Below are 17,476 nucleotides of genomic sequence, written 5' to 3'. Positions count from 1 at the left end.
CACTGTCCTTAAATTCTGTCATTTATATTTCGGTATGCTCCATTACAATATAGCCCAACCATCTGAAATGATCAGATGTAAACCAGGCATTTCAACTCCATCAAAACATTTGCTACCTCCCCCTGCAAACTTCAGAAAATATATTTTATGTTGGAAATTGTGTCAATCACATTAAAAAGTTTTCGAGATAAAACATATTCTTAAGTGCTTGTTTTTATGAGACTGTGGGTGGTGATGTGTCCCCACAAAAGGAAGGAAAGGTTTTGAGGAATAAACACAAGCAGTGTCAGGGGCTGGATGGTTCAGGTGAAGGGTGAGGCATGAGGAGAACCTCTGAAGGAGCCTGGTCCATCTGATGCCCTCAGCCTGCAACTGAGCTCCCCAAAAGGACTCACTCACTTCATGTTCTTGTGCTTCAGGGTTTTGCTCAGCTGGGAAACCTCCTCTGACCCTTGTCAGCATGAGGATCAGTGCTCCATCACTCTCCTTGGGACTCTGCTGTGGGTTCTCCTCACCTCATGCTTTGCAAACTCCTCACCCACTGCTGCTACTGGGACTTTTTTTTTGCCATATACAACCAAGAGTAGAACAATTCTTCTCCTGCTTAGCTAGTGGAGAGGAGCAGGCTCCAACTGTGAGAATTTTCAACACCTTATATTATCCACCCCCAAGTGTAAATTGTGGTCTCCCTGGCCCCACTCCCGCATCCCTCTCCCCTTCTTCTGTCTGTACCCTTCAAGAAAAAATTCAGTTTTAGTTGAAAATCAGAAAGCTGTTTCAGTTTTGTTTCTCTATTTTTTAGAAATGCAAAAGCTGTCTAAAAATACTTTTAGGGTAAATTTGGGGGGGGGGGTGGGAAAGGAAAAGAGAGAAGACAGCTTGTGCAACAAATGCGTGTCCCATTAGCAACCAACAGCACTTAAAAAAAAATTATTAGTTCTTACATTTTTCCATTGGTACTTTCTCTTTTCAAAATTTCTTCACTATACACATCAGGTATATAAAAAACAGACCTTGCCAGCTCTCCATGAGCTTATGCAAAGAATATGGGAAAAAAAATCAGTGAAAAAAAGCAAATATTAGAATGTGCATTTCATATACATTTGTTTCTAAGGCATATTTTATTAGGATTTTTCAATTATTTCTAAACAGTAAACCAATTATTCCAAAGAGACACTTGATCACAGCTTTTGTTTTAAGACCATGTTTGAGTTCTAATATTTAAGCCAACCCAAGTCTGGAAGCAATAGAGCACTTGTGGAAAATGTATATACATTTTCTTTACCTAAAGCCACAGCACAGTTTCCCTTTTTCCATCATTATTAGTATAAAAAGATTAGTACAAACAAAACAAAAAAGAAAATAAAAGAAAGAAAGAAATTTCACTTCTACTTTCGTATTTCTTTAGATCTTAACCTGACATTAATGAGCAAATACACACTAGGATGATGATCACACTGTAGGATAAAATGGCTCATATACTGTGTTGATAAGTTAAGATGAAAGAAATTCACAACAAAGACACAACAGTATTGCAGAGATATGTTTAGATTCCAAAATATTTGTATCAGTCAAAGATAGAAACACCTAAGACCAAAAAAAAAAAAAAAAAAAAAAAAAAAAAAAAAAACCCAACTGATAAATAGAAACATCCACTTTTCCCCCCTTGACTGTATAATAAAGATCCTGTTTATTTTAAAGTGTTGCTCCATCACCTTGCCTGGCTGCCACATACAATACACAGATGCAGCATATACATATTTTCCATCTGATCTCTGATGCCTTTGCTCCCATTGAATATCAGTGCCAACCCTAAACAAGCATCTGAGGACAGGATTTACATTACAGGAGACAAAGGAGATGCTCAAATGGGAACAGTACTGGCATTGAAATCCTGACCCTGGTGATCTAAGACTGCAGTTAAGATCCTTATGAGTAACATCTCTGACGCAATTCTTCCCAAATCTCAGAACAAAGCATTGCAATTTGCACTGAGCTGGACTGCAGTAGAGAAGTTTACTGGAACCATGGCTGCAAAATCCAAAAATGTTACCTGAAAGGCACTTTGCATGACCCCAACCTCCATATAACCACCCCTACTTTAGTTACACATGTGATGGCACATTTCTTCATTTATATTCTGCTGGGTAGTACCCTCTTTTCAATAGGAGTCATGTACCAACAGCTTCTCCTCTTATTTTTTTTCTTCCAGATGAAGTTTTTTTCCTCTTCCCAGACCAATTGGCTTATTTACCTAAGACGTCCTGACACTTTATTCCATCACAACATGGCACTGTTCCCTCAAAGTGAGGCTGGTCATTAGATGTATCATTCTGAGACGTGAATATTAATGCCCAGAAGAGATGAACCAGAAGCATCACAGATGGACAAGAAGGGATTAGACACAAATTGGTAACAGGATTGATAACAATCCACAAGTACGGCAGGCACGGTGACACATCGCCTTGATCGACAAGAACTACTATTCTCAAATTGTACTTCCACAAGCACCTGCAATTCCCTCACCATTGCAGATTCATAATAAACATTTTAAGACTGGTATTTTTTGCTAATGGCATCAACGCAATGCCGAGCACAAGTCAATAGGAAAACACCTTGCAAGGGACGGAGAAGCTGAAGGAAACGCAGAAGGTGGATGAATGCTGCAGCAGTCAACCACATACACTTAAGAGAAAAGAGGAGGTTGTAAGCCAAAAGAGAATTTTACAATAAAACATTATCTGTTCTATATAAGGAATGAAGCAGAACTTCTCCAAACAGTTCATAATTAATGCTGTGTGATTGGGTATTTTATATATATAATCTTGTGTTTAACAAGATTTTAATTGCAGCTAGAAACTGCAACTGTTTGAAAATGCTGCCCAGCAGCCCCAGTAGGAGTCAGGCACTGTATGTAAAGGCACGTTCAGGGAAAAACTAAAACACCCCACACATGGCTACTTCTTGTCTCGATGACTGGAAAAAGTCATTTACCTAAGATAGTAAATAAAGGTGAAATATATCAACCCCACTGACTCTCCTTTTCTTCTCCAGTTAATTCTTTTTTGTCAAAACCAACTGCCTCATGATATTATCTTGTGATTTTACAGCTACTTGTTTTGGTGGTGGGCAAAGGACACAACTGGTTACTCTTCATCATTCATAAAAAAAAATTGAATTGAGAATAATTTAAGAGTGATCTCTTACAGTTTCATTTGCTAAAGGTAGGTACACACGGTACTGCACTGAAATAGTCAACTAGATCTAAATTAGGAAAAATTAGTACAAGTAGAACACAAGGTTAACACAGCTTTATTCTCTTTGCTACACAAGATAAACCAGGTACTTCTGCCTAATATATTCTGTAAAACTGAGCTGAGTAGTTTTTGCTCTGAAGGATGAAAACTGAAATTATTTTATTAAAAAAAAAAAAAGCCCAAAGTCTTCTTCCTTATTGATTGATGCTATTTTTATCAATTGACTAGTTAACACAGCACAAGAATTTACATCTTTTTTCACTTCGCATTTTTTGTATGTGTTTTCAGGAGATTAACACCTCTGCCATCCCATTCTAAAGCCAGGCCTGGCTCCAGCATGGCAGTCGAGGTACACAGGCCTAAGAACAACCTTCTGAACCATGTTCTGAACATTCCAGGTCCTTCCTGTTAACTTGAATTCCATAAGTAATCTTAGATGGGTGAATTGTGTCATGAACATGGGAGCATCTTCATTCATTGTTTTTTAAAAGCTATGTAATTCTTGCCCTACCTCTAAATGCTTTATATTAAATATTCACTAGAAATACATGGGGAATTTGCATATACTTCATAATAACTATTCTTTTTGTTCTAAAGACAAAATGACTATTTGCTTGGCTTGGCTACCTTTCTTTTTTTTTCTTTTTTTCTTTTTTTTTTTCTTTTTTTTTTTTTCTTTTCTTTTTCTTTTCCCAAATGAGAAATTGCAACCTGACTTGGACACAGTGGCTACAATCCTTCTCCTCTTGAATCTCCTGTTGCACAACACTTCTGACAGATCCAACAGGATCTGACTTGGAGAGTCAAGCTCTCCAGGAAAAGGGCTGGATATGAAGGGCTCAACAGAAATTTCAGCTGGAGCTACAAGAACCATCAAATGGTAAAGCAGAAGGGCCATAAAATTCATCTTGGAAGGATCTTCTCCCCCTCATCTCCTATACAGACAATTTGAGAGAGAGGAAGGTGAAGAATGGAAGCTTTCAAGAGCAACCCATCTAGGACAGAAGATAAAATCTGCACACTACCCTGAGGAAACGGGGTACAAAGTTCAGTCCAATGTTTGTATTTTTAAAGAGCGTAAAATATCAAATATCCCTCTTGAAGAATAATTCTCTCTCTAGTCTTTTACACATTGCTGTATAACTATACAATAAATATTATCCTGCTCACATGCTTCTGTTTACTTAGTATACATTACATTTGATGCTATCTGGCAGCATAAGTTTTAGTTCTGTCATTTTAAAATATTAATAGTTGTCAATCAAAACAGAAAGTGCATAATAAAAATGTTCTAGAAACTAATAACCCTATATTTCTACACCATCAGCTTGGAGCTAAGCATTGCTAAAAATGAGATTAATTATATGTTTGCAGAGGCCCAATACAATCAGACAGTCTTCTAAACAACATCCTTGTAGAAATGAACACAGACTAGATACATAATAGTATATATAGTGTGTATATATTAGGCAATACATGCAGCACTAAATTAATAGCATTATCTTCACTTGGCCCAGTCTTAAAAACCCTCACAATCTGCCCAGTGACAGTGTTACGTGGAGGATGAGAGAAAATGGTATGGTCAATACCAAAGTAATTTATGAAGATTTTCTGCAAATATTTAGAAGCATGGAAGCACCAAGGAGATATACACAAGACAGGTCCCTGAAGTTATGACCAACATATCATGGTAAACTGCTCAATTTAAGATAGAGGGTCAGAAAAATATCCTTTGAATTATGTCTGTCAAACTTTAGTGGGAACTTCACTGCTTGGGACATTTAAACCTCCTCTGGACAAAGTATCAGCAAGTATCCTGCAGGGAACAATCCTGTAATGTCAGGAAGATGGACTAGATGTACAACAGGACTTTTGCTGCTCCATTTTTTATTACTCTAATCCATCACCCTTGCTGAGGTGAAGTTTTATGTAGACCTTTAAAATTATGACCATTTGAAAATTATGTCTGTGTCTGTATAATATATACACACATATGGGTGTAAGGTCTGGCTTTTAAAAATTCCAAGTAGAAAAACATATTTTGCTCCTAATTTGCCCATGCTATAGCTGTAACTGTGCAATAATCTGGCAAATACAGACAGAAATCTCCAGTTATGGTTGTGGGAACGCACAATTTTACAGGCATGATTGTGGCATGTGAATTTCCAGCTAAAAAATACTAATATTTAAGAGTCACTCCATGAAATGGGTACAGAAAACATCTCTGTTCCCAGGCACAGGGTGGGGCAGAACCCTCTATGGATAAGGAAGGTGTGTTATACGAGATATTAAAGGTTTCTCTTTGCCCAAGGCATGTGTACTGTCATTTCTGTCATTACAGAGTGGAAATCCTCTTTCTGACTAGGGCGCTAGGCAATCACCCCTATGGTATGAGTGCCATAATCTCCATACTTCACTAGGGAAGAAAAACAGTAAGAGGATATGGAGGAGTAAAAGGCATTTTTCTTTTAATCTTTTAGACTGCAATAGCCATAATTGGCTTTTCTATACAGTTTGGCTGTAGTTTGTCACAGTATTACAGTGAGAAACAGCAGCCTGTACTCATTTTTATACACAAATCTTAATGACTTCAAATGCTGCTAAGGATTCAGAATGGTGGCAGGATATGGCCATTCACCATAAAGACCCTAAAGCCTTCATAATTACTGAGTATACAGAATATTTATTATAGAGACTGCACTAGGCCTCTTTTGTGGGCTGCCCTGGGCCTGTTCTCTGAGCCACATCAAGCAAGAAGTTTAAATGAAACTGCTCCCAAGTTTCTGAAATGGTTTAATAAAACATATACTGACTGTAATATTCAGTTTATAGTAGAAAACTATTGCCCCTTGGTTTGAAAAATGACCTCTAGTTGGCAATTTTACTCTCAGCTTCATAGATTATAGTCCGCTGTTGGTCATTTTCTCAATCCACAGGGCAATACTTTTCCATAACAAGCTCAAACTGCAATCAGTATTTGTAGGCTGTTACACAAGTTGAGTATAATATGTCTCAACACATTCTATTATATGACTAAACAAAAGAAATAACAACCTGGTGACACAGACATATGGAGAAAAGCAGAGCTATTCTACTAATACTGAGATAGCAGAAAAACATATTTCTTTATATTGTGCTAATTTGTATTAAAATTCATTGTCTTCAATACAAAATAATCTCTAATTTGGTTTCTTCGTTAATAGTGTTTTGGTTTGTGTTGTCTTATGTCTTTTCTTATTTTAATGTAAAATGACAAATACTAAATTCTATTAGTATCAGATTTTAAACATGACAAATAGTGACAGATAACCTAGCATTGTAAAATCACGTGAAAATGTATTCACAAAGATTTGTGACAGATCGTTTGCTCTTGGGCTCACAAAGCACACATTCATAATCTTATGGGTTTGATATGAGGAAGTTCCAATGCAGTACAGCAGACAAGATGCAGGTGATTGTTTCAGCACCCAGCTCTAGCAGTTAAATACAATTGAAATGCCGTATTTTGGAAAAAGAGCTCCCATGTTAGATAACTAAAGAGTTAAATTGTGCTGAGAAGTCTCTGACCAGGAACTGAGGGAGATCTAGTGTGTGTTCCAAGACGTGCCCTGGACAGCTCTGCCAGGGATTGCTGTTTAGAAAATCACCCACCTTCCCAAAGCACAGGTACTGGGAGCTGCAGGGCTGATAGGACTTACCTGGCTGGAGTGTGGTGAGATTTAATTCTTTAATCCACGGGTGACCAATGCTCTTGTAGACCCTTTGCTGCAAATACAAAACATTCATAATTAAAAGCCTAATATTTGTTCCAATCTGTAAATAAAACTCTGTGGTTAAAACATAATACCCACCCACACTCAGAGACAAAGGAAACAACTTCCTAAGCTGAGGACAGAGCACTCAGGCAAAGGGGGCATTTTACCACCCCTCCTCTAGAAACTTTGAATTTCCTAGCCATTAAAAAAATTCTCCAGATTACTGGAGATCTGTGCTGGGAAGGGAGAATCTTGGCTGGGATAAGGCCCATATGACAGAAAGGTTCATTGTAGGTCTCTATGGGGGTCTTCCAAATCCATAAGAATCTATATCACTGCATTTTGGAATATTAAAGGGACAGATGATATTTTTTCTTCATTTCCCACTGTTTCTATACTGTTGCTCAATCACAGCTTCACCAGCATTCTCTAGCTGGAATTTAAGTTGTCTGGATTCATTTAAACACACAGAAAGTGCATGCAGAAGCTTTAATATGTTTGAGCTAAGAATTTATTTGAATGATTACCAGAAGGTGATGGCTCTTTATCTTACAAGTCTTCAAGGAATTTAGATGTTTAACTCATTAATAGTGTTTGCTGCATTAGATTTTATGTTTTTATGATTTTAGAAGAAAGGTTTTCTAATACAGAAAAAAAACCAGTCTTTTTTTCTTTCCCCAGCATTTTTCATTTTAGGGTAATAAAAGTGATACATATGTGCCATAATGTAATGGATTAATTAAGGAATATGATGTTTATCCTAGGTCCTGAGTTGTACATCTTCATAACTCACTCATAAAAATTAATGTATTATACCACGCTCCAGAATGATATATCTATTTTTACCATACCTGTTGAGAATAAATTGTTCTAAATTGGATTATCTTGATATCCAGTGAAAAATGTAAAAATTACATTGTTATTTTAAGAATTTACATTGCTGTGTATAAGAAAGCATAATCTTCTCACTGTGCTTTTGAACTGTCATGTTACTTCCACCGTTATGAAATCCTAATTGCTGCTGCCACACCTAAAATCAAAAGCACTGCATATTGTATTTCTTCATACACTGCATTTCCTATCTGAATCACAAAACCATGCACAGTATGATTTTGGCCAATTCTTTCATTACTGACTGTTCCTGTATATAAGTAAGACACAATTATGCATGCAAGGACTCATAAAATCTTCATTTCTAAAATCAACAGATGAAAAATCCCTAAATAATAATGTACAGATGTTTCATATTCAAATGAGCTGTTGGCATGTAATGCTGCCAATCATGCCAATGCATGCAATAAAATTGGTGAATTTCAAGGTACTCGGCATTTACAACATATTTCTAATTTAATTTTAAATCAAAAGACCATTTTAGGAAGATGGAAATGACAACTGTTCAATAAATATATAATGCTATATTTCTGATGTTTTCTTGAAATTTCCATGAGTGGTCAACTACCCTATATTTTTCCATACCAATTCCTGTCCCTTTTGCCTCAAGAAAGTTGATTTTTCAGTCCTTAAACTGCACTGCCTCACTAAAAGTAAATTATCTGCACGTTATCTGCAGAGTAATCCTCTTCTTGAATACAAGACAGAACATCAGAGTTTCTAATCCTTCACAGATAGAGTAATTCACATCCACTGTACATTTTACTGTAAAGACAGAGTAATACAATATGTTTGATAAATCATGTATGTGTCTGTGTACAAAGAAAAAGGTTTATCTCCTCTCCTACAAGATGCATCCATATTAAAGCACACACACACACACACTCCCCATGCTGGCACTGCAACAATCTTTAGAAGTTTTATAATAGAGACATCTAAGTTTAAAAAATGAAGCAGCTCACAGGTCAAACAAGTTCCTGATGAGAAGTGCTTAACTAGAAGTGTTATTCTACTGATTGTAAGTTTTCATCCGTACATCAAACCCTAGAGTCTATTGATTAAATAAAACTGTTTTATTTTTTTTATTTCAAAGCAAAAGAGAATTAAATCATCCCTATTGTTTTCCCTTTGTTTGGAGCTATCACAGTTTGCACACTGGCCATGAGTCCTGCTTATAATTACAACATCCTTAAGGAGAGCTTATTCTACAATGACTGATCACAGGTTTCTTGCCTTTTCCTCTAAATCTTCTGCTCCTGGTCATAATCAATGGCACTTGATGGCCCAATATTCTGATCCAATGTGGCAACCAATATGATCCAAGACCTGCTTAGAATCAATAAATTCATTTGCTTGGGGAAATTTTGGATCAGGACTACTTTAAGTATATGTAAATACAAGAATTTACAGCAATTATGCTGGCACATCTTTCCTTTCTCGTACCTCTTTTCCACTGCATAATTAGCTGCGTCATGCCTTAATTTTGCTTGCAATCCTACATAAAGGAATCCAGGCCAGACAGCCCTTGCAAAGCCTTACCAAAGTCAAGGTCTGCTGGCTGAGAGAACAGAGGGTCTCTTTCAGCAAAATACATCCAAACATGGCAAATCTTTATATTGCTGAGCCCCACATGGCATTGCCTGGGCTCTGAAATACCATCAAATGCCAACAGAGCATGAACACATAACAGACTTTTCCAAAGGGCACCAACAGGTGCACACAAAAATCTTCTTGGAGTTGAGTTTGCCTCTGTTTTTCCCTTGTGCAAAAATGTCTAAGTTTGGTTAATATTTCCCTTGGGCTCCTTGTGTCTCCAAGTCAGCCTCCAGACTGGTTCCAGAGTACCTGTGCAGTGCAAACATGCTCTGACACCCAGCTCACAGCATAACATGGCCAGGAATCCCTGCCTAGAAGATGTGCTTTCCACTGTGGAAGATGATCACTGCTAGGCTGAAAGGGAGCATCCAAGTTCACTTCTGTGTCTCAGCCTACACTTACTGATGAAAGGATACACACTAATCTCAATTCTGCTACTGTACATACACATGGTTTAGTAAATTGTATAAAGTATTTTGAATATTTTTCTAAAGACCAGGAACTCTAATATACTTTGAATCTTCCTTAAATTAGCATGGCAGACTAGGGTACATGTATAAGTAGCAATAAAATATTTTTTAAAATTCCCTGTTACTTATTTCACTGCAATGGAATTACGAAACTGCAGAATGACGAGTAAATACAGACATCTGTACCAGTTTAGAAGCTGCAGGTTGAGCACATCTTTCAGCCCTTTAGTCTTTTTCCACTGGAAATCAGTAGTTCAGCACCAGCAGAGCAGAGATGAGAACCTTGTTTCTGCTAAGTAGCACTAATTTCTGCCCACAGTGACATTCAGAAGAGGATGAATTGAGTCACAGGGGTAAGAAAACAGTTTGCTTATGATGTGGCTGTCATCAGTGAAGATGAGTTTGTAACACCCTCCAAGCATCAAAACGACGCACAAAAGATACATTAAAAAATAAACTCAACAGATAGTCCTGCAAAATATATCAATGCAGTTCTTCAGACTGAAAAAGCAGAAGTCAGAAGATCAAGAATTCGCAGTTAGGATTTTCATATTAGATAAAGAACATAAGGATTCTCCTGAAGTCTTTGATTGATATATGATCTTTTCTTTCTTTTCAGGCAGAACAGCTGTCCAGTGAACTAGAAGAAATAGCCCTGAAGACAGCTTTGTGTCTGATATGACTTTGAGAGGGAAAATTATTCCAATGATAAATGCTTTATATGGAACATCTAATAAAATAAAATAAAAATGTCATCCATAAAAGATTTTTTCTTTCTGTTTGAGTAAGCAATCCCTCTCATCTGTGGGGCAGGGGTGTTGCTGTGTCTGAGACCAAAGAAAAAAGGTATTTCCCTCAAAATTGTATTTGGAATGAGCTTAACCAAAAAGAGACAATAAGTTTAAGAGAAGGACAACTGGGAAAATGCAGAGGGAAGATGAGAATTTTATGAACATTGTCAGGATGCAGTGACCTGGATGTATTGTAACATCCTTCATTCTTCGTGATAAGGAAATCTTTAAGGTGAAACATGGGTTCTCTGCTGGCTGATATCTGACTGTATGCAGAGAGAGCTGGACTATGCTCAAAAAATCCCAAAGCAATAACAACCAACACAAACCTTCTCAGGAGAAGAAGGTAAAAATTTGTGTAAATTTATTCAATCTAATGGAATTATGTAAATTACACAAATGGAGAACTACAGCCACTGTGAGAATTGAAGTTATGTCCAGATTAGAGGAAAGATGGCTTTGAATGAAGCCTTTCTGGAGCTCGTTCTAGAGCTGTGTTTTGGCAGCATGGTGAGGGGCTAAGAAAAGAGCCTTAGAGAATGAACAGCCACAATGCTCAGACGAAATTTGTACATCTTTGTCATTTTCAAACACGTGTCATTGTGACACTTCAGTGGATGGATGAGCACTGATGGATGCTGTCATACACAGACAGCAAAAGGAAGAGTAATCACAACTGTATTTTCCTTGAAAAACCAAATCCAGTATAGCACCAGCCATGGCCAGCAGGACATCCATGTTCAACCAGCTGCCCTCCAGAGCCTTGATGAATCTGCCACAGAGACTCTGTGCTCCATTCATTTGCCCAAGGGTTAATTTGCCCAAGTTCAAACAAAGGCCTGTTCATATCTGCCTCAGGGCAGAAGAGCTCATGACTTAAAAACACCTCACAGAAGAGCATGATAAACCTTCCACCCATCCTCTTTGTCTTTCAACACAATGGAACTGTCCTCAGCAAGACTCTTCCAACTTTCACTCTTCTCTAAACCAAGCCCTTCTATCTCTGCCAAAGATTTCCTGTGTAGGCCCCTGTGAGTGTACTTATTCCAGAGCTAATTGCAATTAAATGAGTATTTTAGCACTGAGAAACTAGAGACAGGTACATGTTCTCATGTACCTTTGCACAGCTAGAAATCATTTCTCCCCCTTCCCTTGCATAACTGGAATGCCCTTCCTCCCCTACCCCAAACATTCTCCTTTATCCCTGTCTCTGGAGCCTTCCTTCTCCCTCCACAGAAGGTGCCACTGATGCTGTTCCTCTGTGTGTTCCCAGCAGATGTTGACATCCACCTGCCCCTCTGCCACCTCTCCTGCCCCCTCCCCTCCCATTACTGAGTGCCAGCCCCTGCTCTCACACAGATTTTAGATCCACACTTTGCAGAGATCCCGCTCCATGGGATTCCAACAACAGAATGGAAGATAAGAACATAAAAGCACCCTCAGTGTGGTGTCCCATCAGGAAGCCAACTAAATCTGATAGACACTGTCCTCTCTGGCCCATAAGCAGGGAAGGACTGACTATTTAGACAACAGCAGTTCAGAAAACAGCTCTACATGGTCTATAACCAGCCAGCACCACCTAACAAAGAGCATTTGCCTAAGTCTTTACTTTTGAGGCAATCAAATAGCATTTTGAAAAAATAAAATTACTTCCACACACATTACATATATATCTTTATATGTTTCCCCTCATTCTCCCTCACTTTTAGTTTGCAGTGACAATCAGCAATTATTTTAGAGAAAGACTCTTACAAACTTATGGGATGCCTTCAGTAATAAGATAATTATTTGTAACTCTGTAAAGAATTATAATTTTTAATTTAAAAAGAAATCAAATAAAAACAGCTTTCATCTTTCCTACCATGTGAAGAAAACATTCTCTGCCTACAACTCAAATTATCATTCTCTCCTTTGTGCAAAATGAATTGACCCAGAAAACTAAAAGGGTAAGAACCCATATTTGCTGGGCTTATTCAGCAGCCAAAAGTTCATGAAAAACACTGTTGTGTATCACATAGCAACCACTTGATGCCTATTGTTAAAATACAGTAGTTATTCAAAAAGTAAAATCTTGCATTCTCAAATAAGAAGCCAGGCTACAATGTGTGTTTACTGTTTTGGGGAAATAGTCATCTTGCCATTTTCTCTTTTTCCATAGTCTTGGCATATTTGGTCAGCTATGCAATGTGCAGTTACCCACAGGAAAGAAAAGGAACAGAAGAATTTTCCTCTAATGTTGAGCTCACAGGACAATGTCCATTCAAAGCAACACTTGGGATCTCTATTAAGAGCATTAAGATGTGCTCTATTTTTATCCAGCCACACTTGCAGTAAAAATGTAATATTCCAGGGAACGAGCATGAGGGAGAAAGGGAGAGAAGCTTCTGCTTTCTGACTGTTAGAGCTGCACACTTTCACCTGTTCTTAAAGCAAGCTGCTCCTGGAGATTCCTGTACGTGTGCACAGGTGTCCACACTGCTACTGCCCCTTTGCACCTCCTCCCAGCACTGCTATCTGCCACTAAAGCTGGGCAGAGGTATAAATGTCACAAACATCTCCCTCTTTACCTTTTCTCCAGTTCTTTTGTGGTAGAATAGGCTTTAAAAACTTAAATAAAAGTAAAATTTGTACAGAAGGAAAGTCAGATGTAGAGTCAGAAAAAAGACCAACAGTTTTTGATAAATGGAGCTTGCATTACTCTAAAATATTTGAAATGCAGTGGCAGACCACTTGAGCTACTCTGACTGCCAGATTTCCATGAGAGCTGAGAGTCAGCCCCCAGTTTGTCACAATTTCATCAGACTGTCTATTTAAATTATCAAAGCAAAAGGGTTCTACTGAAACAACTTCTGGAGAAGATGAAGGAAAGAATAAGAAAGATATAAACTCCCTTCTAGGTTTTATTATGTGCTGTTAAAAAAACAGTACATCTTAGAACTTCAAGATAATGGCACTTTTAATACCAGAAGGGAATGGCAGACTTGCTTAGCATAACTTTGAAATATTTCATCAAGCCTGCATGCAAACAGGTGTGCCACAGTTTTGCTAGTGGTAAGATGCTTGTTGAGATTATCTTCTTATCTTGGAGCATGTTTAAACTCCTTTTGAGCAGTTAAAATAAGACAGTGGCAGAAAGTAGATTAAAAGGGAGAAAATGTATGAAAACACAGACTTTTTGCCAAGAACCTTACTTCGAGCCCAGCTGTATCCAGGTATGTGTGTGCTGTTTCCACAGTCTCTGAAAAGAAAAGTGAGGGGTGGGCAGCAAAGCCCACATGAATTCATGAAGCTGCAGAGGAAAAAGTGTGAGAATGAATTAGGTACCCAGGAGCAATGAGATGGGCTTTAAGATTTGAGAGAAGTATCTGGCTGTTACCAATACAAGATGAAAATTATGAATGGATGAAGCTGCAGCTCACCTGCTGCAAGTGTTTTTCCTTGCTGAAAAATAAACTTCTTTACTGGAGGTTAGAGCAGATGCAAAAATCAACTTAACATCTCAGCTGGCTTTTGCAAAGCAGAAGTATAGATATAATTAATCCAATCAAAGGCAGATCAGGGTGTACTAGGCAAGGATTGTCTATACACAGGAATTGGTTTGGTCACTGGTCAGGGATCTGGCCAGGACAGGATGTGGTAATTAAACACGGTTGTGGAAGAGCTGCAGTTACAATATTTCTCTCAAGTAATTTATCAGTAACATACAGCATAACTACATGAAACAAAACCCAAGCTATTTCATCCAGCGCACAACCAAAAATTAAGAAATCTTTCCCCCAAAATTATGAAAGATATATACTGAAGAATAATGCAGAACTTGTCTAGCACAACTCAAATTCTCCTCTGAAAACGTATGCTACTCTCAAAAGCAGATTCCCAGCACAGGGACTGATAATTTATGATCCACCAAAATACTCTGTTGAACAAAAAAGTAATACCTACACTGTGCCTATGCAAATCACTAAGAATAAGTGACTCCAAGGACCAGTAAGAACAAAGCCCAAAACTCCTATCAAACATTATCTAAGGTTTGAAAAAGTCAAGACAAAGTGTAATTTTTTTTAAATGGGGATAAATTGGGATTTCTGTAACAATTGACTCATTTTGCCTGCTTTTATCTAAGGATCTCAAAGAGCACTCCAAGTGTTAATTAAATTACAAAGCATTTTTGAGACAGGTAAATGGTATTATGCCCACTGGGGAACAGAGAGAACATTTATGTTTCATTACTAAAGTCACACAGTAATCCAGTGGCTAGTAATATAACCCAAGAACTGCCAGTTGACACTTCTACTCATTGACTTGATGGCTCCACAAGAAATAAAATTAGCCTTAAAAGCCAAAAATAGTTCTCCTCTTGTGCTTTTCTATCTTTCAAGACTAGGCTGAGATTCTTTAATTTTATTTTATTCTTCTTCTTCTGCTTACTGGGAGGCCTTTCTTTCAGAGTCACACAAAAGAAGCCACTTCCTAACCTACCCAAGTGTGTTAAGGATCACAGTACAGCAACACGGGCAGGAGCTCAAACAAGGGCAGTGAACTGTGATGGGGCTCTTTAAGAACTTGTGCAGCTGCACCAGGGTCCTCTTCTCCCTCCTCTAACCAGTCCTGCTCCCAGAGATGACACATCAGGGCCTCTGCCCCATCACAATAAAGAGGGACAGATGTGCTGATGAAATAATCCTTGACTGGTCGATTCACTGACTTCCAATCCTACTTTACCAATGAAAGAGACATAAAACCACCCTGAGGAACCTGGTGCCTCAGGCACTTCCTACAGGAACCTCTTACTGAACAGAACAATATCAAAAAACGACCAACCAGACCCTGAAGCTGCTTTAAACCATGGAGAAGTCTATTCTGCAGTCTACTACATCTATTTTGAGTTGCATGTGGAGAAATGAGGGAGACCATTCTATTCTTAGCCCAAAAGAGAAAACCACCTTTTTTCATTTCAATTTGGCCCTGACTCATAGAAGTGCAGGATGCAGGAGCCATAAAGGAGTAAGGTATAATGCAATCTGCACAACACACAGTCCAAACCTAAGGCATCTCTAATTCAAAACTGGTACAGCTCAGTTAGAGCTTTAAATAATTATATCTCCATTAGTAAACTAATTTTTGAGAGTAAAAGGCATTTCTATTTTGTACGTTAACTATCTATTACTAAAAACAGGGAAGCATCTTTTGGAGTTCTATTTAAGCCCTTTGAATACAATGCTAAACCAAGATTTCAGGCTTTATTTTCCCCTTCGTTTCTTGTTATGTCATGAAGAATCAGCTATGTGGAAGAGATGAGAATGTCTTTGATTAAATGACCAAGACTTAAGATTGTCTTTACTGTGGCAGAAAATAAAACTGCTGCATATATTTCCAGTGGCAGTATTGTTGTTACATGGTATGACAATCATAATCTTTTTTTCTTTTCCTAAAAATATGTCTAAAGAACCACACAGTTTATATACTGCATTCAAAATATTTTTCTTCGTTTACATTGATTGCATATTTCAAATCATGTTACAGCTGTATCGCTTAGCCTAAATCAAATAAGGAATCCACATAAATGCATACACACACTTCGCTTGTTTTTAGACATTCCCAGTATTGACAAGATTAAAATATTTTTCTCATTCATTATTTATTGTGATATGATGAAACAGTAAGAGTATGTATTTAACAAACATCACAAAGTAGAGTTAAAATGTGGACACGCAGTTTCATTTCGATTTTGCTGCGACAGTGTTAAGTACGTGACTCCCTGACTGCAATAATGACATCTTGGGGTGATGAAGATTTAAGATGCATTGCAAGGATGCAGTGTTATCCCAACTCTTCAGCCATGCTGATTAGGAGCATTATTAAGCAGAGGAACCCAAGACTGAAATGTCCCATTGCAGAGGACTGGGGGAATCAGTGCTCGATGCAAGAGCAGCACCAAACCCCTCCAGGCATCCCTCAGTGCCTGACAGGAGTGACTGAAGGCAGTCACTCACACACACCACACCAACACTTCTACAAGCATCAACTTTTTTATTACCAAAAAATGTGTTCTGTGGACCATTTGTCTGCCTTTTGGGTGAACTGGCAGTACCTGGCAGCTGGAGCTTGGGTCAAGCAATGCTGTATCTGGGTGAAACTCACGTATGGGGCCGATTTGTGTGGTTTGGGCTGTCGAGTGTATTTACCTTGGGTTGAAAACTACAGGCACGATCCCAGTTTCCAGCTCACAGTTGGGCACCATTCTGCACATTTCTACTGGCAAAAAAAGAGCAAGGAATGCCAAAGAGCAAGCACCACAGCAAAGGAACTGTAACCAAAACTGGTTCTGCTGGGCAGAGGAGCAGAGAGCTTGCCTTCTGCAGAATGTGGCAGTGTCTGGGTTAGAATGTAGAAAGAGATACATTTTAGCCCAAATACTTATTCTTGCATATTGCAATCTAAATACACCCTCTATGATAAATACAGCAGAACAATCAGAAGGTACCGAACGCTTAAAATGCACCCTTAACAAAGCAAAACAATGTAATGCATATCTTCCTTTACGTGTCAAACAATTTGCCTAACAAATCATAATAATGCAGAATGATATAAAATTCACCCATCAAGCCCAAATGCATGCACGAAGATTACCATGGCAAAGAATTGTGAATTTCATTAAATATGTTAAAGGAAAAAAAAAATTCCGCTTTGAAAAATAGTAATCCTGTCTTTCAACA

The 17,476-nt window shown here is 38.1% G+C and overlaps 1 protein-coding gene across 6 annotated transcripts in view; it reads right to left on the bottom strand.

The window, feature by feature from the left end:
- ZNF536 (zinc finger protein 536) overlaps positions 1–17,476 on the bottom strand; it is a gene marked incomplete at its 3' end in the record, with an annotated part of 339,887 nt that overhangs the window by 266,240 nt on the left and 56,171 nt on the right. For all 6 annotated transcript variants that reach the window (XM_083870374.1, XM_083870373.1, XM_083870372.1 and 3 more), the window contains exon 3: positions 6,956–7,022. The remainder of the gene's footprint in view (positions 1–6,955; positions 7,023–17,476) is intronic.

This window comes from Zosterops lateralis (assembly GCF_965231275.1).
Source record: "Zosterops lateralis genome assembly, chromosome: 12".
Taxonomy (NCBI): Eukaryota; Metazoa; Chordata; class Aves; order Passeriformes; family Zosteropidae; genus Zosterops; species Zosterops lateralis.
The sequence above is the reverse complement of the archived record's forward strand: the minus strand, read 5'-3'. Positions and strand labels throughout refer to the sequence as shown.